The 27,679-nt window shown below is 41.5% G+C and overlaps 1 pseudogene across 1 annotated transcript; it reads left to right on the top strand.

Annotated features, from left to right (window-relative positions):
- Positions 1–2,602: 2,602 nt before the first annotated feature.
- On the top strand, positions 2,603–26,747 carry LOC6037349 (annotated as a pseudogene). Its single transcript, XR_005279070.1, has 4 exons — positions 2,603–2,890; positions 23,297–24,161; positions 24,355–24,549; positions 24,610–26,747. The product of XR_005279070.1 is annotated as a major royal jelly protein 1 (transcript).
- The last annotated feature ends 932 nt before the right edge of the window (positions 26,748–27,679 follow it).

The following is a 27,679-nucleotide window of genomic DNA, read 5'->3' as shown; positions in this document are numbered from 1 at the left end:
CATGATAACCCAATTTATAAACACTTTTAATTGAATACCGCCGCGGTCACGTTTCCGTCATTTGGCGCACAAAACAGTAGCAAACACCCCCATTTTTCATTAGTATACCCTGAGACCCAGGTGGTGGTGCGATTTGGTTGGTTGAACTAATTTAAGAGCACGACCTCTTTTTGTGCTGCAATTGACGCTGTCATATTTTTTAGCAAATTTGCGCCTCGAGGAACGGTGGTGGGTGCGGCGGCTTTTGTCGTTAAATATCACAATATTGCATTCTCGCGATTCTTTGGGGCTTGGGTTCACTGAGTTTAGTGTGTTGTGCGAATTTTGGCATTTGAATTATTTCTGTGATCGTGGGAAGATATACCTTCGTACTTTGTTTATTTATGTTTTAAAGTTTATCTCTCTCTTTTTTTGTTTTTATCATTTTTTGCTGTTTGATCACATAACATTTTTCATATCTTAGCAACAGGATTAAATAACACTTCTCATTTGTTTAGAGATAGGCCAACTTTGAACAGATTGGCTCCACTTTCCAACGAGGAAATTATATCGAAAATTTGACAATCGAGCCTCAAGTAATGGGTACTTACTTGTGAAATTTACAAACCTCTTCAAACCCAAATGTCGTGCAGTTTGATAAAAAAAACATTCTTTAAGAACCGGTCTCAAACAATGCGACCCCTTCAAATTTTGAACATGCAAAAAAATACATCTTTTTCAATAATTTGCAGCCTGAAATGGTGATGAATTGGAAATTTGGTATCACAGGAAATTTTATGTAAAATTGGACGCCCGATTTAATGGCGTACTCAAAATTCCGAAAAATCATATTTTCCATCGAAAAAAAAAAAACAAAAAAACGGTTTTAAGCAAACCCTTTGTAGAACATTGTCGCACTCTGAAAAATAACTCTGCAAAGTTAGAAAAAACACGAAAATAAGAAATTAAAAATTTTGTTCTAGATAAAAAATTTACCCTTAACCGAGAATGTAGATTTGAAAAGCACATTAAACTTCCCTTAAAATTACATATGTCCAAAAAAAAGTAGAGTTAAGTAATCGAAAATAGTAGAGTTTTTAAAACTTGTTGTGTGTTCTTTCGATGAAAAATACGTTTTTTTCGGAATTTGGAGTGCGCCCGTCTAGCTGAAACCAATTTTCCAATTCATCACCATTTTCCGCTGCAAATTATTGAAAAAAAACATGTCTTTTTTTCACATGCTCTATAATGGAAGGGGTAGTAACGCCCCTCCGTCACGAGACATCAAAAAGCGGACCTCGGATTCGTGATCAGGGACAAAAGTTACCCCTCAGGACAAAGTTTCACGCAAGTCGAAGAGGTGCTGAGGCAACTTTTCCCGATTTCGTGTGAGTTGGAAGAGAATCACCCATATCTGTAAATTCGAATGTTTTTAACACAAAGGGCCCATAGGGGAAGGTGGGGCAAGACGACCATATGGGGCAAGAGGAACAATCGCTCGTACGGCCGTAATTTTTACAATTTTGATTATTTCCAGTATTGCTAGCAATACAATTAGCTGATTCTACTACCACATAACCGCCAAAACGACGTAAACGCCCATGGCATAAATTTTATTGAAGTTTTTTAAAAAACTTTGTATTCTTATAATATTTGGAAAGTACAAAATAAGCCTTAGGTTCGTTTTAAGGCTCATTTTATCAAAATGCTATTTTCTCTAGATCGGTAGTGTCCCTACTAATGACATGCACCTATTACAACGTATGATTTAACTTTTGGTTATTTTTGTTGAGAGCTTTAAAAAATCTTGTTCAGGTGGGGCATGTGTACCATATGGATTTTAAGTATGGACAAAATTACGAATTGCTGCAACAACATATTTTATTGGGAAATAAATACATGAAAGTACTTAAAAACTGATAAACAATTGGAAAAAAATGTCCATACAAAATATAGTGTTATTATGAAAATTTACTATTTATCATGTATGTAATATTTTTTTTCGTAAAAACGATAATTTTTTTAGTAAAATATTATTATTTAATCTAAAAATGGAATGGAATGGAGAATGAAAATCTTTCAAATACATTCTAATCTGATGTATCTTAGTGATAACAGTTCAATTGTTAGCAAATTAACATGTTTTGTCATGCATTGTTCCTCTTGCCCCAACGGGTTGTTCGTCTTGCCCCACTAGTTGAGTAGAACGTACGGAAAATCAAAAATTTTAAAATCTTTTTTTACATTAAAAACTGGATTTTAAAAACTTGTTCTGACAAAGTCTTAGTCAAGACCTAGAAAAAGATGATTATAATAAAATCCGACAAATTTTTAACTTTTAATGGGTTATAACGAGCATTTCTTAGCTTGTTACACTTGCCCCACTTTCCCTATTTATATGTTAAAGTGCTATTTCTCAGCTGAAAAGTATACAAAATATGATTTTGTTTAAAAATATGGAAAATTCAATCGATTGGTCTAATTTTCCAAAAAAGTGTCCACGTGGTTTATGGATGGATCCCTATCCTACAATGTTCAATAACCTCGAAAAGTCAACCGCAACGAACACTTTTCAAACCATTTCAACCCCTACAAAACCAGGACATAAACCATTTTTAATGCTTGACAACAAAATCGTCCGCACATAATCTATATTCAACCATAACTCATCAAGCTGGCCTTTTTTGCTTAGTGCTGCCGTTAGTCGTTAGTGTTTTTAAATATTCCGCCAGTTATCTTTGAGGTCGAATAACCAGTACGGAGATCTGCACAAACCAGTCCTTACGTTGAACGTGCATTAGCCACGCGGCCACACCCGAAACACTCCAGAACTGAAGTGATCGCATGCATTGCAACTGTTTAGAACAAGAACAAAGTTGCAGGCACGGAGAAAAGTCTACTTTGTGCGAAGGTGAGTAATTGTTCATGATTGTATGAAGCGTTACGCTTTTTTGGAAGTTACAAACGCCTCTAACGCTCGACTTCAACTGAGGAATAAAAATTGAATCGTTTTTCTTCGTGCATAGTTAGAACTCCAAGACAAAACTCCTCTGCATCGATTCAGCAGTCGATCTCCCGGACAGTCACTTAGTCCAAGCCCAATGTAGCCTAGTAAATACTTAAATAACGGAGCGCGCGTGGCGTCGTCGCGTGGAAGCCCTCTTCGGGGGCGTCGCGACGTCGTCGTCCACTTCGTGAGCCTTCGTCACGTCTCGTGTGGGCTGGAAAACAAAAGAGCCCAGCTGAAGGCACGCGCTCCACAGTTTGCTCTCAGACGCGAACCAGTTCGGACGGGGTTTTTTTCAGAGCGTGTGTACGCGCGCGTTTTACGGTGTTTTTGCTCTATTGTGGTCGTGGTCTGTCCACAGCTGACGTAACCGGGGATTATTTGTTGTGAGAGCAGCAGGACGCGCAGATCCTGGTGAAGTGTGCAAGCGGATCGGTTTTTCGAGGATACCGGAGTGTCTTCTTTTAGGTTAGTGTTTCTGTTACGAGGCGTTACGTCTTGCGGTTGTGATTGTTTTGCTGGGCAATGTTGGATTGGAAGACAATACAGAGAAAAAAACAGAAACAAACTGGAAGAAATGCCTTACGAAGAAATCGAAACAGAAGTCGACCGATGTGGAAATGTTATCCAAGTGGAAAAATAAACCTTAAGAAAACGTGACAAAATGAGTGCATTTTTTTCTCCAGGTGGCCATCGATCGAATTGCGTTGGTGGAAAATGGGGTGCAATTGTTTCTTGATTAAAACGAGCTCGCAAAACGCCCCCTTACGGATGATATAATCAGAGTTGGTGACCGTTTGGCGAAAGGTGGCAAATACAACTGGGTCGTTATTCCGACGTATCGAAACCAGTATCGATGGACTGCCGGACTTGACGAGAGTAGTGACCAAGGCGGTTAAGATGAGTTAGTTAATCGGTGCGACCTGATTAGCTGCAGCAACCGCGGCAGCAACAAACTATATTACACGGCGTGTGGCAGGTTACATTTCCCGGCGTTGAAGCGAAGAGCCGTTATCCGAGGGGCAAAACGCAGACGTGATGTCGTTTGGGTTATTAATTGCACTGGTTTAGATGACAAATCATTTTATTGATCATTGGGTAGCTTGATAACACAGTCCAACAAGATTTTGTCTCTGAGACGAGTATATGTGTTCCTAGTAGATTTTTGCCTGCTGAATCCGAATCCGGGTCCAGAATTGCTCCAAATGGTCCCAATTTTGAGATACACCCGTTTGAAATGTTAGTTTAGGCCAAAATTAGCTACTTTGTTGACTATTTTACAAAAGAAATATTGAATAAACAAATAAACCAATACATGTATCTTAAAGTTCACGTTTTCCTCTTTCTGAAACACCCCTAGTTTTTAAAATTTGATTGTTTTACGCATATTTATAGCCATTTTAAAATTATATTTTCAGTTGGTTCTCATTCAAGTTTTCCAACTTGCATGCAAGTCAAATTCTAATTTTAAAATGTCTATAAATATGCGTAGAAACAATCAAATTTTAAAACCAGGGTGTTTCAGAAAGGGGAGAACGTGAACTTTAAGATACATGTATTGGTTTATTTGTTTATTCAATAGTTCTTTAGTAAAATAGTCGTCAAAGTAGCTAATTTTGGCCTAAACTAACATTTCAAACGGGTGTATCTCAAATTTGGGACCATTTGGAGCAATTTTGGACCCGGATTCGGATTCAGCAGGCAAAAATCTACTAGGAACACATGTTCTCGTCTCAGAGACAAGAAACATTTGATTTTTTGTTGAACTGTGTAATTGATGATTGAATGAACGTCACTAATTAGCTTGTTTCGAATGATTGTTTTTATAACATTCCTTATCAAATATATTTTTAATTATTTTGGATAGTTCTTTGAGATGGTTGTTTTAAATAAAACTTGTAGAAATAATTTATGATTTCATACACCAAATAAGTATTGCTTTCAAGAGTTAAAAATTAACACTGTTAAACTACACCCAAAATCGAAAGAATAATGCTACCAAATCACACCAACATTACAAATCTGTTCATTTGTAAATTGAAACAATAAATCTTCAAGAAGTGTAATACATGTGGACATCTGACCACTTCTAAGTCACCAAGCTGTGGTGGCCGAGGCATCTAAGTCATTTGGAAAGTCTGTCAAAGGTCTCTGGTTCGATTCCAGTAGTCGACACTTTTGGTTTTGTGTTGTTTTGATGGATGAACATTTTTTGCAGATGAACCTCACCCCACAACCCACCCTTTTGACAATCTTCCGGGCATTGGCCAAAATCGTTCAACAAGTGCCGAGATAATCGAGTGACGTATTTTTTATCAATCTTTGGTCCTGAATTTGGTCTTGAGCAGATATGCATACGTGAAGATGTCGTCAGCTGTGTGCTATCTTGTGACAACGACCATTTAGTACAATTCGAGAAAATCTATTTTTAAAGTTTGATGATAAATAGTTTTAAAACTATGAATGGTAGAGTCAAACTTTTTGAAGCAATCGGTTCGTATACGATCGCTTAACAAACGCTCCAAGTTTCAACTAATGTGGTTACACCAGTTAAAATATACAGTAAATTATGTAAACAAAAATCTGAAAAGCACGTGTCACAAGTGTGTTTCGAAAGTAAATTTGTACTACGTGTCACAAGTGTGCACAGAATTCCCATATAAACTAAAATATGCTTAAATCAATAGTCTAACCGACTTAATCAGTATATTTTCAAAAACAAAAGATTGCATTGCCTTCAGAAAATGTGTATCAACATAAATTTGTGAAAAACAAGAAAAATTTTCCTCATTTTCCAACAACATGTATGACGTGTCACAAGTGTACACAATCATTTTAATGATAAATTGGTCTATGTCACAAGTGTGTATTGCGATATCCGGGAAACGGAAGCGAGTTTCCAAAATCGGGTTAAAGCATCTTGTAGTGTTTGTTAAGTATAGCAAAACGTCAACATTAACTCATTTTCGACTAAAATGGTCTATGTCACAAGATAGCACACAGCTGACGATGTGTCTAAGAAGTCTAATTGAGAAGTTCATTTTTAGAGTGATTTCATAGCATTTCCTCAGTGAGGTGAGGAGGAGGAGGAGGGTGAGGCAGAAATTTAAGCTAAATCGGTTATGGATTAGGGATCGCTGTTGAGCGCTGAAGCTAGTCTGAGGGCCATCCATAAACTGCGTGGAGTTTGACGATTATTCCCGCTTCAACCCAAAAAGTGTTTTTGAGGTTTCCAAAAAAGTGTCCCCGTGGTTTATGGACGTGGTTTTATCTTTTAAAAAGTGTGAGGGATAATGTTCTTCCAGAATTTCGCTGGCAGGTTGTGTTTTTCTGTGGACTATGAACCTGGATGGTTCACAATATACAGAAAAAATATATATTTGTGGGAAATCGAATACCCTGTAACTTTGTCGAAGAATCTCAAATGATCCAAGTTGATCTTGATTGCCGTCATAATTTTTTGGGTCGTACAAATTCCAGCAAAGAGGTAGCCTTTTAAGGGGAAATGAGTCTGATAATGGGAAGTGAGCAAGCAAGTTTCCATCAAAAGTTTTAGCATAGCATAGCATCAGTGTCTACCCGTAGCTACTACTTCGTTATTGACCAGGACCCCCAAACATTGCTCCGTGGACCACAGATGAAAAGTAGGAACCAATCATCACCCCTTCGCAATTTTCAAAGGTCCCTATCGTGCTGATCAATACCGACGCCGGCCACGACCAGTGGTAAGACACGGGGAAGTGGATGGGAATGTTAGTCCGATACTTGAGTGATGAAGACCGCTAAATCGGCTGCGTCTTCGACAAAGTATCACGTGAGTTTTGAGGGGTTAGTAAGATGGGTATGAGGTCAGGATTCACTGTGGTAGGTGATGCGACCATAAGCAATTTGTTTATCGGTTGAAATTTTTAAAAATCTTAGGCAGCCGGCTGCGGAAAGATAGCTATCTAGGGATTTAAATATAGTATTAATTCGACCACGATTCTCCAGAAATTCTCCGTCGGCGTGCCTTCCGATCAACGGTGATGTAGGAAGGGCTTCATTTATTGAAATGATTTTATATCATAAGCCTTAAAAAATATTCGATGGCGTGCCTTCCAATCATCGATGATATAGAAAGGGCTTAATCCAGCAATACGACTTGCTAGTCTAAAAAAATAGGTAGGTTTTTATAGAAAACTATAATAAGAGAACAACACAAAAAAAACTCATCGGCCAACGAACGCGAGTGAAAAAAAACAATGAAAAAAGAAGAAGGTAAAAACACAGAACTGCGCGTCCCGAAAAGCACCTCACTAATGATGCTATTATTTAATTATAATGACCAATCACCCCATGCACTTGAACAGCGACACAAAAGAGACGGAAAATAATACGAAAAACAGGACTGCGCGTCCACACAGGCACCGCACTACTCGCAAGTTTCCATTAAAAGTTTTACAAAATAAGTTGTTTAAGGGGGCACATCAACCAGAGCTTTTTGCAACCATAGAATTGTTGATTCATCCCTCAAAGTATTGTCTACAAAATAATTTTCAACTAGTTTGAATATCTTTACAATCAGATCATTTCAGGATTAAATCCGTAAGTTTGGCATCTTTGGACTAACTTGAACCCAGATAACTCAATCCGAATTCTGAAACGGAATCTAATTAGAATCGTATACAAATTCCGTTTCAAACGCAACTACCGGTTCCGTGTTTGAACCGGTTGTTGCGTTTGAAACGGAATTTGTGCACGATTCTAATTAGATTCCGTTTCAGAATTCGATTGATTTGACTGGGAAGCTTTGCAATTCAACCAGTCTAAAGAATTTCACAGTATGTGGTTGTTGGGAATACAGAGAAACGTCTTCTTACGCGGTGGCGATCGCTTTTGCTTCGCAGATTTCTCTTAAACCATACAAGATTTTTTAGCAAGCTTCAAAGGCGTACAAATTTCTTTTAAAACATTGCAAAATGTTGCATCGTTCCAAAGATATCGACAAATCTGAAAAACGTAACGAATCGCGTAAAAAGAGGTTACAGGCCACGCTTTCAACATTTGAATGAAAAAAAGTGTTTTGAAATGCATTACACATCTGTGCACACAGAAAAAAAAAATCATGGTAATATTACATCTGGGAAGGGGTACATCTTTTATGTCAGGAAAAAGGTGTAATTTTACCTCTGAAAATGTGTAATTTTACCACTTTTCTAGTGTAATGTCACTTTTTCAGTCTAAATTGAGGTAAAATTACATCATAAAAGAGATAATATTCAACCTTCCAAAATTACAGCTTTCAAATTTACATTATTTTTTTCTGTGCAGTTATTTTGCAATAATAAGTTTCCAAAATTTCTAAAAAGTGACATAAGCTTGAAAAATATTTGCATCGGCCAATTCATAATTTATAAAATTCCTAAAATAGAATAATACATCAATTGACCACTTTTCTCTAAGGCATCTCATCCATTTATCATCGAACAATTCATCACGTGTTAATGCGTCAGGTGATTACAGAACACACACACACACACACAACTCGGCCTGTCTGGTCTAGCCCGGTCACGAAACCTCCTCCGTTGCTCGGCATTTTCTCCTATTGTAAACAACGTACCCCCAGAGCAACACTGCTTAGTACGCTTGTGTACGTTTACTTACGAGATTGCTCAACAACGCAACATACACAGGTGAGCTATTGTGAGGCAATCAAACTGAGAAAAAGTGTGGCATTTATTTTCAATTTGGTGCCAACTTTTGATTAGGAGCAACTCTTCACGCCTTAGATTTTCGGCTAAAGTTAGCAATTTGGGTAGTTAAGGTTCATGTAAGCAATTTCTGGATTCAGCTTGCCAGGACAGAAGTAAAAAAAAATCCATGATAATGCATGCCAACCTTATATTGTACGAATCTTGGTAGCCCACAATAGAACGACGAGTGTGACCAACACGACACGATCAACCTTGAAGGTTCACATATCGCAACAATTGGAGGCACAGCATTCTGATCAAGGAACTACCTACTCGATGACCAAGTCAACTCAAGTCAAGTGGTTCGTTGTCGTTAAACGAGATCACTGAGACCAAGGTTATCCACGGTTCTGGTCACCACTCAGATCACAAGAAAAAGGTGGAACACTCAAATCCGTGCTAATCGCCGATCGGAACAGATAGTGTTCAAATGTCAGCCAGAGAGCATAGTAAAACCTGCCAAACCGCCACGCGCCGTTGAGTGATCGATCGATCGTTAGACGTACAGAACACCGGACTGGGGGCTTGGGTTGTTCAAGCGAAAGGTGTACACGGCGATCAGGTAGTGTTTTTTTTTTGTGAACAACATCAACGGCTTGGCGATTAGCATGATTGGCGGTTTCGTTGACCCCGGCGCGACGGCAGACATTTTACCGGATACAACAGTTTTAACGCAAATTACGGTAATGGCTGGGTGCGCTCATAACTTCAATTACACTCATAGGTTGTTCTGAACACTCAACATTGAAAACCCATTTAAACATCGGTGAGCATAATGCAAAAGACCACAATCAATAGCGTTAATGAATATCATCACGATAATTAGGGAAAATCTACCCGAAACTTCTACACACTTAAAAAACAATCAACCCAAGGGTAAGCTTTCGCAAGTTCTGTCAAGTTCAACCCGCCAAACAAAACACACAAAAAACTCTTGACTTTGCTGGGGCGTGGAAATTCGTTGGTTGAACTTGAAACGAAGCGGCCAAAACAAAATGCACACAAGTCAATTCAGCATATCGTAACCAACCAGCACGCGGTCGGTGTACACTCAAATGCCGACCACATTTCGCCTCATTTTCCTATGAATCATTCATTGCCATGCTTTCACGCCCGTTTGTTCGCGAGCCGCCGCCGCTAAGAGCCCATGACCAATGGCGAGCGTGAATTTGTTTGGGTGTGGGAAAAAAAAGAGTTTTTCAAACGGATCGGTACAGTTTGGTTGAGGGTGGTCAGGTTTGGATTTGGAATAACGTCGTTGTCGATGCAATTATTATTTGAAATTTCCGTTCCTCGACTCTGCTAAGCTGCTTAAAACAATCACAATACTGTATAAGAATCATAATATAACTAACATTTATTTAAAAATATATAAATTCAGTTCAGTTCCATTTGAAAAGAGCAAAATTGCGTTTTTAACGGAACTTCTGAAACAATTTTAGCTTACCACGTATCAAAAGAAAGTTGAGTTGTTAATGAAAATACTAAGGGAGCGTTCTTTTATTACGTAACGCAAAAAAAAAAGATTTTCAGACCCCCTTCGTAACAAAATTTCCATACAAATTAAAAAAAAAATGTATGGAGCGTAACATGGCCTCCGACTCCCTCTCTCTCCCTACTGCGTTACGTAATAAAAGAATGCTCCCTAATACATTTTTAGGGCATACCAGATTACACTTTCACGTGAAATTTTCCGAGGATTCCGAAAGTGTAAAAATGAGCCCAAAAGTGCCGTCTTCTTGGGCTACAGGGCAAAAGTTAACGTTGTAAAAAGTTTGTTATAGAAAAATCGTAAATCTATGATAAAAACTGCGATTGGCTAAAATTAACGTTTTAGCCAATCGCAGTTTTTATCATAGATTTACGTAGGCTTATAGTCCTTATAATTACCTATCTTTTGACCCAAAGGAGTAGTTATGGGTGTTGGAGGCTGTTGCAAAAAGATATTAAACTTTAAAAAAATCCATTTATAACAGTAATATGCAAAAGCTATGAGAAAAGTCAAACCAATTAAGATGCATATAGCAAATTTTAAAGTGCTTCAAAAGACCTTTCGAATGCATCTAAGAGAGTTAGAATTGATCAAGTTTTACGCAAATGGGAATTTGGCATGATTTCATCTCATGTATAGATAGGGTGTCCAATTTTCCCGGGTTTTGAATTTCCCGGGAAACGGGAAACATATTTTTAAAATCCCGGGAATTCCTTGAATCCTGGGATTTTTTTAAATTCATAAAATCTATATTTTCATTATATTTGTTATGTTTTCAAGCTTACAATCATAGAATCAGCTCAATTATATTAATTGAACAGGTGGTGCGTCGGGATCTGGTACTCGCGACACTTTTGGAGGATTTGGCGTAGCAAAAAGATTTGGTCCGTCGTCGATTTCCCCTCCACAAAACCGGCTTGGTACGTCCCTACGAAATCCTTTGCTTGCTCCGACAGACGACAGAAGATGATCTGAGACAGCACTTTGTAGGCCACGTTGAGAATGGTGATAGCTCGATAGTTCTCACATTCCAACTTGTCCCCCTTCTTGTAGATCGGGCATATTACTCCCTCTTTCCACTCCTCCGGTAGCTTGGTTTGTACTTTTGGTTGTACCATTGCCGAGAAATAACAATTTGAAGTTGGCAGTTTTAAAAATGGGTGCCACGATATCTCAACACTGCTTTGACCAAATCGGCTCATAATTTTGGTGAACACTCGTTAAACTGGTTCCGTGTGCCTGACGAAGGCCGTTATTCAAAAAGTTTATTTTGAAATAAGGTAAACATATTTTTATGTTTTTCATGTAAAAGCTAGAGAGCTTTTGATTCTTGCATTTTTCAAATATGCAAAATTCAAAAATCGGGCATCGTCATGCACACGGGAGGTCTTGTGGGTCTTCTCCCAATTTCAGCCAATTTGGTCCATCCTATCTTGAGAAAAAAATGTTCACACAGTTTGAATGTTTGCTTTGCACATGGCAAAATTTTGTGCTTAAATAGTCTCTTACTCAGTTTAATAATGAATTATATTCATGAAACTTTAAGGAGTGATCATCTTTCAAGTGGATTTAATATTTTCTGTAAAAAGTTTTTTTGCATTTTCTACATGTAAAAAAATATATTTTTTTTGTTTTTTATTCTGCTTTGGCCAACTGGGGAAAACCGGGACTAAAGTCTGAATAATTTAATATATTTTTTCCAATTTTTAAAATTATTAATATTCATAAATGTTATAACCGGTTTCTTAAAAATATAGAGAGATAAATAAAAAATATTTAAAACACTAGGAATTTAGTGAATCAGTTAACTCAAATTTAGCAATTTTCACTAATAAGCCAAATTATTGCTGATATATGCCGATTATAAATTTTAATGCTTTTAAATTCTTATCGATAATTATGTATTCAACTAATAATGTATTTTTACAAATAAAAAATATTTCCGGGCCGAAATTTGATTTTTTTCAATTTCGGGAATTTCCGGGACAAATTATAAAAATCCCGGGATTCGGGGATTCCCGGTTTTGGAAAAATCCCGATTTTTTCCCGGGAATTCCCGGATGGACGCACTATGTATAGACAAACAAACGCTGAAAGTTTTATCCAAATCGGAGCACCTCGATACGACCTGTAGAAAAAACCGAGCAAAAACTACAAATACTGCTTCTTAAGTTAACTTAAGACTCTGGAAGGCATCATCTCCAATCGGCCATGTTTGTTTTAGAAAAACATTCAAATCTTGATTCAGAATGATTCATTAAAAAATGGTTTTCTTTGTGTTGCTTGTAGAAGCATTTTACATATAGTGATAATTTTTTTCATTTCAATTTACTATTTCTGGACCCTGAATTTAGAACCATCATTGACAGTCACTGCCCCAAAAGTGAAGGACACCATCTACCACCTTAAAGTACCTTACTTTTCCACAGAAATGAGTTCCCAGTGCATTTACTGGAGACGCATGGCAGTCCGATTTTTTTCAAAATTCAAAACCACGATTTTTGACACCAACTATTGTCAAACAAACGGGGTCACTTTTAGTTTGACACCCCTTTTACACGGAGTTCACACACACTACCAAACGTTTGTTTTGATAGTGTGCGTGTGTGCCGTGTAAAAGTGACAGTTCGTTACTTTTTATTTTGACTTTGTCAAACCAACGATAAAGTGACCAACACCCCGGGTTGACTGTATATCAGAATCCTTTAAATGGAGATTCACTATTTTTGGATATGTTACGTTGAATATTCTAAAAATGTGGTTTTATGAAAATCGTTAAAAATCGTAATTTTTTAACCACCCTAAACGCCCTAAACTCCCTTGCCAAATTTGAGCCAAATCGGAGCATTTTCCCATGATCTATGAAGAGTATGTTGGCCGCATTTACAAAGCGAATTCAGTGGCTATTTCTTAACTTAATGTTAACATGTTAAGATTAATGTTAACATTCCATAGGTGGTCTGCCCTAAGGGGTCGTGATAATGTCCAGCTTGTGATGATACTCTACCTTCCCTTTAATAAGCAATCGAATCCAGAAGGGAAAAGATCACCGGTTGTGTTGCTCCGAGCCGGGATTTGAACCCTGATCTACCGCGTTAGGGAGGTCCATAAAAATTTTTTAATGATTTTCGCGAAAACCAAATTTTTCAACAAAAAATCATAACTTCGTGTCAATTTAACCGATTTTAGCTCTATTGAACGTTAATAAAAAGAACTTCCATGTGAAAATCCCAAATGTCATTTTGAAGGTTTCTAGACCAAAGAGTCTGACCGAAAATATTTTGATCGGATTCATCAACAGGACTCTGAGATATGATTTTTGAAAATAAAATCTGGTGTTTTTGACGCGCCGAGCGCTACTTACTTATTAGTTTGACTAAGTGTAGCGTGGAATTCCTCATCGCCGGGGTTCTACTGTGACCATAACGTAACGGCTTATGATTGATTAGCTCGCTCTATTGTCACACTGCCAGACTCCACACCGCCGTACGCAAGATCCCCATAGACGTCTGGGCCAGGACAATCACTGCACTGTTATTTAATCGCAAATCCCATGAAAAATGACGCATAAAATTGACATACCGTACCTTCAAGACCTAGACGTGGTCTGCCGGTGAGAATGACCCTGGGAATGTATCGAACCTGTCCCAACACAACCCCATAAATACTATCGATTGCCAAACCATGTCGCGTTTATGCGCTGCAGATTGTCGTCCGAAACGGGGGTGACATTTGAATCGGCCGCAGTCCAACTAGGCCACGTCTCGTGAGTGAAACCTCACAGTGTAACAATAGCTCTTGTTTACCGCTCAGACGGGGTGACCTGATACCGTGTTTCGCGTTGGGTAATGTGGTGTTATTTGTGTACCACACAGGACGGAACGATCAGCTGGTCGATTCTTGGGGGGCGGTTGATCTCAGACCGTGCACGACTTGTGGACATAATTTGAATTGCTAATGCGGAACAGCAGTATGATTAATCTGCTGTTTGATCGCTGTAATTTGATGACTCTCGGTTGAGGTTTACTTTGTAATGAATAAATATTTCGTGATCATTTATCATATGTGAATTAAGATGAAAGTTGATTTCATAGCTTCTAATTGATTATGCTTCAATTGGTATGGCACAAATTCCGCGTTTACGACACATTCTATGATAACGTTGATCCGGGTTAACAATCAACATAACATTAGAGACTGAGTAGAAAGTCGCGGCGCATCTTTCCCCATTCGGGATAAATGACTATCCTTATACAAGCGACGACGTCATCCCCTTACCTGGCACATACATAACCCATAGGTCTTTACCTCCTCGTGTGAAGTTCAAGCTGAACAGCAAGGTAGCGACATTGAACTACACAAAAAGTTTCACGTACTTTCGCTTCTTCCTTCGATTCAAATTTGGGGTCTGCTTCGTGACTTGGTCCGGGAAAGGGTCATTGGACCTCCGAGTAGCTCCTACCGCCACGACTGCAGCTGTTTTGTAATGGCACCGCGCGAATCTTCGCCGGAAAACCGGATTTCGCTTGCACAAAAACCGTCCAAATACGGTATAAACGTTACGGGATCATCATCGTGCCAAACTGAAATGAAAGGGATACCTCCACCCTCCTTGAATGGTCGGCCACGTGGGTAGTCTTCTTCCAAGCGGGAGTCAACCGTTGGAATGCTGTTCAAGAGTAAAAGTGTTTTCAGCGGACGGTCCCGATAAGGGTCTCGCGACGAAAGGAAGCGGTGCCTGGAGGTCGCCCTTTACCGACAAATCCGACCAAGTGAGAGGTCGTTCTCTCGGTGGCGGATTTGCTCTGTTGTGTAAAACTGAAATGGCAACCCCACCATGGTCGATCGTGAGAACTGTTGCGCAAACGGTTGCCCGGTTGATTGACGGACGGGTAGCATTCTTCTATTATAGACGCCAGAGGATGCTCTTCTAGTACTGTGGGTAGTCGGCAAGTGTCAGCGCCAATCGACCTTACAAGGAGATGGTATTTTAATTGACTGTGCACGGATTCACTTTCAAGGTTATGTAATTGAGTCTATGGAAATGCAAAGTGGCTGTGCGTATCTAACGTAACAGCAGAACTTAATCCATAAACATGCCAAATTCGGCCACGTAACGCAAAACCCGATCTGAGTCATAAGTTAAGCTTAAAATATTCAGCTGTACAAAACGCAACCATTGCCTGAGGTAACCTGGTCCTGAGACATAACCTCAAATATCTTATTCCTTGACCAGCGGCGGCGGGGGCAAACCACTCAGTTGGCGACCAGCCCGATTTTCATCAAGCTGCAATCGATTGCACTTTGCCGTGGACAGTCGTCCACGTTGCATGCATGCTAAATGATGAAAGTTGCACGAGCCTTGAGCTACCTACTAGAGTGGCATACCTTCGGTCGAAGCTATCCGGACCTAGAACGATTGTCCGTGGTTTGTTCTACTTTGTGTCGCGTACGGTTGATTGTGATCTAGAGTTGCTTGTCATCTGTTCTATACTGATTACATTATTTTCTGAAAACTTGTTCCTACAGAAATAAAATGCTGCTAAACGTGTTATCCTGCACAAGAATATTCATTTGCAGCACTATTGCTAGTTGATGATGAGAGCATCTCGCCATCCTGGCAGTCCAGCAGCTCACACGTTTGTTCCACTGCTTGACTATTAGAGAAATTAAAAAAGAAAGTTCAACAACGAAGAGCACTTTTGCGTTCTACCTCTCCGCCACCAATAATTAAGTTCTCGCAGCACATTGGTAAAAAATCAGACTATCACACAAAGGGCTACGATTTGAATTTCGGTGTACACGGAAAAAAGTCAATTCGCGAAATCGAAAATTGTGTTCTTGAATTTTAGAATCACGAAGGAATACACGTTTATAGTGCAAATGCGCCATACTCATGAATAAAATCCTTCGTGGTTCTCAAATTCATGAACAAAATTCACGATTACGGGAACTGATTTTTTTTTGTGTTCAGATGAGATCGACTGCAAATTTGGCATTCTGTCATTTACTGCAGAGCCTCTGAAAAATACATTAGAGGATTTGATATTTACTTTGTCGCAGCAGCATTCATGAATCTTTTACTATTGCAAAACTGCAGTTATATTCAAACTCCTTGAAAGCACATTGACATGAATTAATTCCAACACAAACTGTGCTGCTAGCATTAATATCTCAACTCTCTATAATACGCTCCATAATCAGCCGGCAAGTGATTGATTATCGCGAAAAGCACTAATCCATCATCCGTTACATCACCCGTCTAGACCGCGAATTCCACTTGATTATTGACACGAGACGGCGACGGGGTCACTTCCGAGGGGTTCGTCACTTGCGGCCGAGTCGAACTCTCTTGTACCGCGCCCGCGACGCGACACGCCAACTTTGATCGACAACGCGCCCGCCATCTACCGAAATCTAGCCAGCGACAAACCCCGTCACGCTGCGTTGCCAACGCGCGGCTTTGTTGTTGTCTTGCCACGAATGTCGATTATGTGACTACGTCTGTAATGGGTCGGCCTCTCCGGAATATCTGGTACCGGGAGTCATAAAATTAATTTACGCCACGCGTGGCACGCGATTAACGCGATAGTGTCGCCATCTTTGCCGTTTGACAGTTGTTTTTGTTTATGATCTGCTTGGGAGCGTTATGGTCAGTAGCGCGAGGGTTGCGCACCGCAGTGAATCGCCACCGCCGCAGCGTTTTCCTGGTTGAAATACACATTAATAACGCAGCTCATCGCGCTTCCGGCATGCGATTTTCCGCCCCCGGCGGTCATATCGCGGAAGATCTGGTCAGCGATGGGTTTTTTTCCTCTGCATGGTCAATTAACGCGGTGAGGGATTTGGTTTGTGTGTGTGAATAATGTCCACGGTAAACAACAAATAATGTCATTAGTGACAGCTTTTGTTCTAGATTCACCGAGCGCAACAATTGGCGATCGTTACGGTTGCATCTGAACGAATGTGATCATTAGTCAAATGTTTGTAGCAATTTATCGCTCAATCTTGTTACAGAAAGATTAAATCAATGTCATTAAGGCTCTTTAATGTCGAGGCAGTGTCGAGGCGTTACGCCAAGCGTTACGCTTTCTTTTAGTCGGTTTCTTTAGCACCATAACTTCTAAGAAAACTCAAAAATTCAAGAAAAGGTGAAATTTGTATGGAAATTTCTCGATCTCTTGAAAGTTTAGGTGCTAAAGTAATATGATCGCATTGGGCAATGTACAAGTTTTCCTTAAATTTCACATTTTATTCAGTTTTTTAGGCATGGCGGATTTTTTAATGGCAACGAATGGTAACGGCTTTATAATCGCCTGAAATGTCAAAGAGGCTTTCTAGGCCCAGTGAAAAAAATATAATTTAACTCAAAAATGACGAATTCCTCGTCACAGTGTCCTGATGCAAACAATTGGTACGTTCGTTTGATGGCTAGTTCCACACCGAGTGCCGCACTCAGAGCTGTCAAAGTGTTTCTTTAAAGAAACTCGCGCTAGTTCCGCACGAGTTTCGCCGCCATCTTGGAACTGAAACTCTAGTGCCGCACTCGATATTTTTTCAGTTTCATGCGAGTTCCAAGCACACTGACAGATGACGTTCGATTGAACCAAAACTGGCACCGACGAGTGCGGCACTCAGTGCCGCACTGGCTGTTCAAACGAACGTACCAAATGATCGAGCTGTAGCTGTCACAGCCCTGCGAAGTATGTTGGCTGACATATGGGGCAAGTCAGTCAAATAAACCAGCTAGAAGTTGCTTGACAGAAAAAAATGCTAGAAAGAGATAGGAAACCTGATGCAAACAAACGTTCAGCTGTCATGTAAACATACTTTGAATGTGTTGGTAAATTTCTGACTAGAAAGCCCTATGCACCCATTGAGAAATTTAATGCCCGATCAGCCTCCGTCAGTCTGATCGGGGCGTTAGATTTCTCAGAGGGAAGACGTGGACAGAGGAATCAACTCAAAGAACATAACGTCACCAGTAGAGAGCCTATATGGAGAGGCGAAATGTCACTCTCAGGGTTCCAATCGAACTGTCAAATCGGGGTTCCAATCGAGCAACAAGATCATGCAAGAAGAAGGTTGGAATCAATTTAAAATAATGTTGGCAAAAAACGAGACTTAAAACAATTACAAGTATTGTAAAACTGTTGTTGATAATAATCTTGTAGTTTTTGTTATATTTGTGCTTGTTCGGTACAAGAAAAGTGCCAGCACCAAAGAAAAACTAGAAGTTTTTTAACCTTATATTTGAATGACTTTGGGTGTTAGAAATTTCTCCCAGAACATTTCATTTCCCTGTGTAGGTCCCTAGTCACCAGCTGTCAAAATAGCTAAAGATTAAAATGTAAATGACATCCAGCAAGTACGCAACCATAGGAAGCAAAGCCAAACCTGCCATCCCAAACTAACCCGTCACCGCGAGTCAAACTCCCTTGACATCAAACTTGACACATTGACCTTTACCGAAGCTAATGTGACCCTCCAGCATTCCGCAGTCGCGGTTTTGACAGCGATCGAAACCCCTTTCAACAGGCCAATTGAAGCGCGAGCAAAAATTAGTGCAAACAAATTAGTGATTAGTCACGCGATCTCATTCACACACGCCTTAACATTATTTCCGGACCATGTTTGGCGGGTTCCAAGAATTCAAATCACCCTCTTCAAGAATGTCCGGCAGCCATCTTGAGCACCGTATCGATGCAAGGACGCAGCCAGGCCAGAATGGGTTCTTTTGAATATTTTAGAACGGCCTGCTGCTGTGTTATTTTAATTGAAATAGCTCGCGCGGGGCGGCCAAACAACTGACATAATAATTTACACACAGTGATTTGTGTGCTTCCTTTCAATGTGCAAGCCGGAGACGTCAACCTTCCCCTACTGTTTGTTGTGGTGCGCGCACAAGTCGATCGACTTGGCCAGCTAACCCGGCTTGACGGTCGCGGTGGCTTATGCGCCACCAAGTCCTTTAATTAAGGCGCACGCGCGTGAATCAACTTTTTGTTTTAATTCATCAAGCCGTAATGGACAGCTTGAAACGTGCGAAAGCTATTGTTTTGCGTTCGATGGCAGCACTGCCAAAGGGGGTGGGGGCTGTTCTAAGATGAGATTTTGGTAATTTAAAACAAATATTGGTCTCGATTGAGTTGCAACGAGCTGCGAAATGAGTTGAAAAGTGCAAGGTCTGCTTTTATCTGTGACCTTAGGCTGCCGCCGGAGTCGTGAACTGATCATTACTGGCGAAAACGGCAACAGAAAAATAAATTGATTAATGAGATCTTGACGGTAGAGCACCGGCGACACAGACAAGTGGACTAAACTTTCGTTTGACCTTTCTTCATGGCCGCCATCTAGATGTGACAGCGTGAACTCGTAAGGTGTAAGCAAACTGACATAAGAGGAAACTTAGTTTTAACTCCTAATGTCTGTTTCCCATCATTACAAGTAGTTCAAGCAGGTGAGATCATTAGTAGCGGATCTAGTCGGTTACCACGGCTAAACCCGAGGAGGTGACATGTTTAGATTGGTTCTACGTCTGTTATGAAGGCACCGCACCGGGTGCTGATTGACAGCTGATCGGTGAACATTTTTCTCTTGGGAGTTTACCCAGCTGGCGACAAGTGGAACAAGATCTTTTTTTTTTTGACAGCTACGGACCCCTCGGGTGACCCGGGACCAATTTCAGATCTCTGAGCGGTTTCAACGGTTGATAATTTTCATCAAAGTGGTCGCTAACGTCGTCGTCGGCTGCTGCCTTTCACCGGAGGGCTATACACTGGGATCAAGCTTGGCGACGTTGGTTTTGTGGCTCATGTTTACCTTTTTTGCGCTCCGCCAACGATTTACGCCAGTAAATAGTGGTATCGCGGACAGCTGGGTAGACGCGGAACACGCGGGGTAACTTAGCATTATTTATTGAATTTATTTGAGAGTTTAATTTTCCTTCTACAGTCGGAGCAGCGTTCGGACCTTTGAGCCCGGGATCATGATCGCGCAAGTATTGGCGTGGCGAGGAGTAGTAACCGGCGTTGTTCTAAGTAGGTTGCGCGCCACCGCTGACAGTCACATGGAAAAGGCTGGCCAAGCCTAGCCGCGGTAGCCTGTGTGGCAATAGTTCAGCCAGATTAATCTAGCTAAAGTGCAAAGTGGCGTTTGACGCAAGAGCGCTCATGCAAGCCTGTCCAGAACTGGTGCGGCTACTCGGTGATTGGAATTTGGTTTCCTTGGGATCCCTTCACTCTTCATCCGTGTAATTGGTACGCCGCGGGAAGGTCGTAGTGGGCTAGTCCCATTGGTTGGGCTTCCGTTGTTCTAGCTGGTACTTTAAGCAGCACTTCTGTCAAAGGAGGCTGCGTACTTTGGATTTTTTGACATTTTAGCGTGGTCTTGAGATCCTGTGTGGCTGTGATTCAAGCTGATTTGGAAATTATACCAATATTGTTCACTAGGTTCTGAGTCGGAACTCCTAAAGAGACGAAACATGTCACCCACTTGCCCTGGTATACCACTGCTTTTAAAAGTGGTTGCGTACTATGACAGTTCCAGCAAAACAATGTGAATGGGCTAATGTTGTACTGTAAACAATGAGTCTATCCTGCTTGTACAATGTTGAAGTGACTTTGGCAGCACTGTTTCAAAAGTGGCTGCGTACTTATAAGATTTCATTGCTCCTAAACAGATTTGGAACAAATCTGATAATATCTGAGTTCCGCATAAAAATCTGTACCGCCTCCACGTGAATGACAACAAAATGGTCTTGCTCAAGAGGAGTCCGCCGGTGGACAAACCAATTTCCCACGGCTCAATTACCGATAACTAGCGTGCCAAACAAATTGCTCGCTTTGATAGAAAGAAATTTGCTTTCGAAAGCACTTGCCGGAGGAAGTTTGCAGCGGCCCGCTCTCTGCTTCAATGGGTTGTCGGTAGCTGCTTTCCAGCTGAGCGCACTTCGACTGACATCCCGCCCCCGTGTTATCCAACTCTGCACACCTGACGCTTTGCGGGGTTGAATCCGCAAATGACGGATTGGAGTACGACGTCTGAATACATTTTATCTGGACACGTGTTCAGGCGCTTCGGCGGCGGTACCGTTTTAAGCAAATACGACACACCCCCAGTTATACCGCGACCGAGCGCGCGCGGGGACATTGATTGGCAGTCCGGTGCGACGGCGATAGCCCACTAATAAGGTGCAGATGGTACAAAAATTACCTCACGCTTTGGCCAGCGGACTTAAACTGGCTCACCTACAGCGTGGCTTAGAAACACTCGTCGTACGCGCAGATTCAGAGAAAGTGGCTCTACAAGGCGTAGGACATGGCGCGTAGACCGGCGCGGGAAGGCCGACAAACGTTGGTTAATTGAATCCATTGGAGCCCGTTGAGCTTCTCGCAGGGTTGAAGTCGGAAGAATTCACATTTACTCGTTGATATCTTTGACTTTTTCCGACAATTTGGGGGCACTGAAAACATGGCTGCGTCCTTCCATGAAACTGACGTAAAAGAGGCGTTACACTGATAACACAACGTGAACACTGTTCACTCGTGAATCAAACCGTCCACGACTTCAACCCCGGCAAGGTTGCTGCCTATGCGGATTCCGTGCCACAATGTTTACAATTGCTCTACATTACACGTTTTTTTTCCACGGCCTCCACTTTTTGCCCCGCAGCAGACCACGGAGGCACGTGACCTTGTATGTCAAAAATGCACCTCCTCCGCCGCGTCGCGTCGTTGTCGTGAGTCTCCTCCGTTTCCTGACCATGGACGTGTTCATGATGAAGGAGAGATAAACGAAGAAAAGCAAACTATTATTACAGCATCGCGCGCACCGGGTTAGCTTGAGAGACCATGCCCCAACCGAGGTTGTGATTAATATCGCGCGGGGAGAAATGTGTCAGAGGTTGCATAACGGCCCCGGTTAAAGAGACCGAACCAGTTCCATATGCAGTGAGAGTGCCAAAAATTTGCATGAAAACGGAGCGGTTGTAACGTGTACAAACTTGCGAATCAACATTCACGGCGCGTCGCGCCGCCATGTTGTGCGCGTGGCGTTAGCCCACAAATGTCATTGAGGCGTTACGTTTTACTGGTTAGATCTCATCAAAGGTGGTGGGAATAGATTTAAGCAAAAAAACTATCGACATCGAGCATTGGCCAACTCGAAAAAACAAGCTTCTTTCGCTACAGTGCAATTATCCAGCAAGAGAGCTCATCAAAACAGTGTTTAAAAACGGGCTCTTTATGGGCAATCGGACAAATAACATACATTTTATGGTTTTGTTGGCTCTCATGCACGTGCCAACGATGAAGGCATGCTGTGAAGGTGTGAAGAGTTAGGTTAGGGTTGGTGAAAGAAAAACAGAATCGTACACGGTTCACGAGGGGTTTCGCCGGCAGCAATTGATCTGCTTTGTCTGAAGAGCGCCGTCAGTCTATCCAATTAAGATGTAATAAATAGGTCTGGTCTAATTGGTTGTGATTTTTGTTCATGTTTGGAAATAGATCGAATGAAATTGACGTACGGCTTGCGTTACGCATTTTGTGTTATTAAATTGTCTTGCCCCTCGGCTGTCATCGGAACTTGTCAATTTGACAGCTAAAACATTTTGTTTGCAAATTTGAGTCTATATCGTCTGTCTGATCTAAAGTTTTAACCTAAACAAAGATCAAGGACGTAGACAAAGCTACCGAACCTTTGCAGCACTGATTTATACTTAAGATATTCTCGCGTTTCTAGTCAACCATACCAAAGTTAATGAGTCCAAGAAATGGAGCAATTCACCGCGAGCAGCACCTTCACGCAACGCTACACGATGATCCACGACTCTTGAACTACGATCGCGCAATGTTTTGTCAAGAAACAATTGCCAGAACGAGCTACATAGCTCATCGCGTTCAGCTCGCCACGGCTAATTAGTAGTTCGCGGCCACGAAAATATTTGCACTCTGCGTCTACGTTGAAGGTCGACCCGCTTCTTGGGCCGGGCCGTGTTTCGACATCCGCCCAGACATTCACTTAAAATCGCGTTGATTGATCGACATCTCCCTTTCTCTCTCTCTCTCTCTCTCTCTCTGTGTTCAGCGGATCATCATCATCTGTAGGGCTGCTGACGTCGCGCAACAATGTACGGTAGAAGGTTTGGGTGCCTGGTGGCACTGGCCAGTTTGTACCTGGTCGGTTCGGAGGTGGTCTCCAAGCTGGAGACGGTCAAACAGTGGAGCTTCCTGACGTACAACTTCCCGTGGGAGTTTCCGGCGAACCAGAAGGAGTTTTACAATCCAGAAAACATAGTCGCGACTGGTATCGAGGTGGGGTATGATCGGATCTTCATCGCTACGCCGCGACTGTTCAGCGGAGTTCCGGCCACGTTGTCGAGCATTCCACGTGGATCCCAGGGTGATTCGCCGGTTCTTCAGGCTTATCCCGATTGGTCACACCATGCTGCAGGTACGAAGCAGTACAACTGCTCTGACATCGGACTTGTGTCCGTGTACCGCATCCGGATCGATTCGTGCAACCGACTGTGGGCTCTGGATGCTGGCGTTTCCCGATCGCTGGAGGACTTCGAGGTGACCTGCCCGCCGAAGATCCTCGTTTACGACCTGCACACTGACCAGGTCGTCCGAAGAATTGACTTCCCACCGGAGGTCGTCCGCCGTGAATCGCTGTACACCAACATCATCATCGACGAGACCACTTCTCGTCCGGAGAACAACTGCGATGACGTGTTTGTGTACATTACGGACACTGTTGCCCCAGGAATTGTAGTGTACGACAGCGGAAAGGACCTGACGTGGCGCGTCAGTCATCCGGCTATGTATCCCGATCCGGACTTCTCCGAGTCTACCATTTTGGAGCACCGATTCACGTTGATGGACGGCGTTGTCGGGCTGGCCTTCGATCCGGAAGCTGAAATCGTGTACTTCCAACCACTGGCTACCGATAGGTGAGTACTACACTGAGTACGCAAATCAAACAGAATTGAGCGACAGCGTTACGATTTGGTAACAGCTTTAGCCCGTCTGAACTGTCAAAATCTCGTTTGACAGTTAGGCATAACGCCTTTACCAAATCGTAACGTACGCTCTTTGAAAGTACTGTACAGAATCCAACTTGATTAATCGAATTCTCCGTTCCAGACTGTTCTCCGTAGCGACGTCCGCCCTCCGGTCCGGTCCACTCCCGTTCGGAAAGGAACTTCCAGTGAAACTTGTCGGACGCAAATCTTCCCAGGGCATCGGTCTGGCCGCTTCTCCTCGCGGTGGAACCATCTTCTACTCACCCTTCACCGAAACCGCCGTAGCAAGCTGGAATCCCCGTACCAATGAACACGCGTGAGTGCTCTCTTGAACCCCGATGTAAGTACCCAAGTAATGTCCTTCCTCTCATTCAAGGATCCTCGCGCAAGACCAGGAACGGCTACAGTTTGCGGCGGATATCCGTACCCCGGCCCGTGATGGCACAGCCCTGTACATTTTGACCTCCCGATTCCACCGGTTCTTCCTGAAGAACGTCGACGGCAACGACTTCAACACCCGAATCCTTCGCATCGACGGACTGGTCACCCCAACGGCTCCATCCGTGCCTTCCGCATTGCTTCCGTCCGGCTTCGGACCCACCTACGAAACCAACTCGGCTTACTACAGCCTCCTGCGGTAACACCCTCCTCCCAGTTCAAACCCTCCCCAAACGGTTCCTCCCAAATTACCGCCCGGCGCCTGCGCCCTCGAACGCCCACGTCAAACCGTACGCGTTCATCCAGAACTACTTTGTCAACAGCAAGCAGCCGTACGCGTACGAGCCGGTTCCCATCATCGACAAGACCAAGAACAATCCGTTCTTCGTGCTGAACAGCGGCGAGAAGCCGTTCCCGGCTACCCGGCAGCGTCCCCAGTACGGGCTGAACGGAGAGATCTTTTTCCCCAAGATCAACCACCACTTCAACGACTTTAACGGGCTACGGTACGCCAAGAGTTTACGGGCTAACCTCACGGCGAACCACTAAGCGAGTGGATAACGATACTTTGGATCACCCCCTAATGACAGCTTGGCAACACTGCTCATGTCAATAACACCGATACCAAATTAATTAATTTTGAAGTAAATGTGAGTTTGGATAAAATTCAATCAATTTTTGAGGGAAACAAATTAAATTTCAACTAAATCTGAGAGATATGGGTTAAGGGAGTTGCTGTAAGTCCTTTGCACGAAGCTTTTCAACCTATCTTTTCTTTGCCAAACGTCAAACGTCAAACCCATGCAGGTAGACTGATCTTGACATTTTCTGAGAATAAAATATAGGTTAAAAACTGTGCGCAAAGGACAACACTTTGGAAGTTTTTAAATTCGTGAATGTTATTGACGGGTGGTGATTCAACTACGAACTAAAATTCATAAAGCACGTATTCTGCCTTACTTTTTGGTCTATGTCTTGGACTTTTAACCCATTCAAAATGAAAACTGAAGTCTTGTCTTCAACACTAGCAAATGTACTGCTACACACGTTGCACGCGTTGAAGACTAGCCTTCAAGCCAACACAGCCGGCGCTGGCAACACTGCTGCACCCATTCGGCCTCTCTTCCCTACGCTGAAGAGAGCATCTCTGGAATGGTCTTTAGTGCACAATTTCCCAGCAAAAAAAACAAAACGCACAAGCACATGTGTAAATAGTACCACAATACTCATTATTTCAATTTTCGAAGCAATTTGCCCACTTTTGTACACAAATCATGCAAAATACTCAATAATATTAGTAGGTTAATTTGTACTTTTTGTTCCAACTCGTCACTCCCCAGTTGTCTAATCCTTAACCCACACTACATCACTCCTCCCCTTTTTGTACGTTCATAAAGCCATAGATGAATGCATTTTTCTGTCCCCTTTTGATCGCTGATATGTAGTTTTTTTTGTGTTGCTACGTGCATTGCATAAATAACAAAACTAAGGACGCCAATGACTCAACCACGATCACAATCCTGTTGAAACTACGTTTAGTATAAAAAAAATGTGTAACGAAAAGAGAGAACCCCAGCTTGTGGACCTCGAAAAATAAGGGACACTATTTCGTGCCCGCGGCTTGTAAATAAAACCAATGCAAAAAAAGAACTAAATCGTGAGAGCGAAAAAAAGAAGCAAACTAGTATCGACCGCGTGACTACTTTAGCATTAGCATAAAAGCCACTTTGGGGAGAAGCAGAAGAAGAAAAAATAAAGTGTAGATTGTACAGCGACAGACTCAACACAGGTTCAGTTTGTTTTTTATGCAAAGAGGCGTTTGCGTTCGAGCAGCAGCAATCGTGTGTGGAGTGTCCATCTGCAAAGTGGTGTTGTTCAACATATTGATGTGCACTCTGCAACATGATGATACTGTTTAAAGATATTGGAAATCAACTACAACAACAAAAAGTGGAACTGTCGAAGTAAAAACTGAACATGACGTGAAAACAGGTGTTAAATTTAGCTCAATGAAATCATTCCAGGCGAACTGTTTTGGATCGTGAAAAGTTAATAAATATTTAATTTAGTAATAAATTTTGTCTCGTATATTTAATTTTTGAGAAAATTCCTAATTCCCTTCGTTTTCACAAATTGACTTTTTTCATTTTTATTTGAGTGGAAATAAACAGGTGAATATTCGAAAATCATGAGAAGAAATTTTCTGATCGTTTAGATGTCTTCAGCAATGTTGTAGGTTCACGCAGAAAAAATGTTTTGTACAATCTTCCTGTACGAGGTTTGATTCAACAAAATATATTGTTTAATGTAAAAGGTAAACATTTTTTTTGCATTGAATTATACCCTCGTTGATCACGTTGATCTAAATTTGACAGATTTTTGTTGAAACAACGTCGATTTTTTGTTGAAATAAGTAAGATTTTTTTTTGTTATTTCCAAAAAGTTTTGACAAACTACAGCGAGTCAATTCAACGTTAATTTTTGAGTTACTTCAATTGTTGTTGTTGTTAATTAGTTAATTTCTGGCAGCTTTAACCTTTCGGTCATTCGCTGCCCATTACTTCAATTGGTGTTAAGGTTTATTTCTGAGGCTATTTCAACAAAAATCGTCAGGTCATAATATTTTTTTTGATTCAAACAAGATTATATATTTTTTGCATGCTATGATTAAGGCTTTTCAGATAAAAAAGTACACGGAAAAAAATCTTTTCATTCAACTTTTTATCGCTGAGTTGAATTTGCGAACGGTTTTTTGCTCTTTTCAAATAGTTTAGCAAAAGGCTATTGTTAAGAATGGTATGTTTTTTTTTATATTTTTACTGGACTTCTATAAATTATTTGAAACAAAACTTAAAACGAGAAGATTCGCTTGAAAACCTTAGGTCAGGCCGGCCCAACCTTTTTGGTTCAAATTTCACATTTTTGATCGTCAACATTTCAATTGTTCTTTTTTTTCATGGTTTACTTGATAGAATCGGTTCTCAAATGACTTACTAGTCATTTGAGAC

This window comes from Culex quinquefasciatus, chromosome 1 (assembly GCF_015732765.1).
Source record: "Culex quinquefasciatus strain JHB chromosome 1, VPISU_Cqui_1.0_pri_paternal, whole genome shotgun sequence".
NCBI lineage: Eukaryota > Metazoa > Arthropoda > Insecta > Diptera > Culicidae > Culex > Culex quinquefasciatus.
Note: the sequence above shows the minus strand (reverse complement) of the source record. Positions and strands in the feature narration are given on the sequence as shown.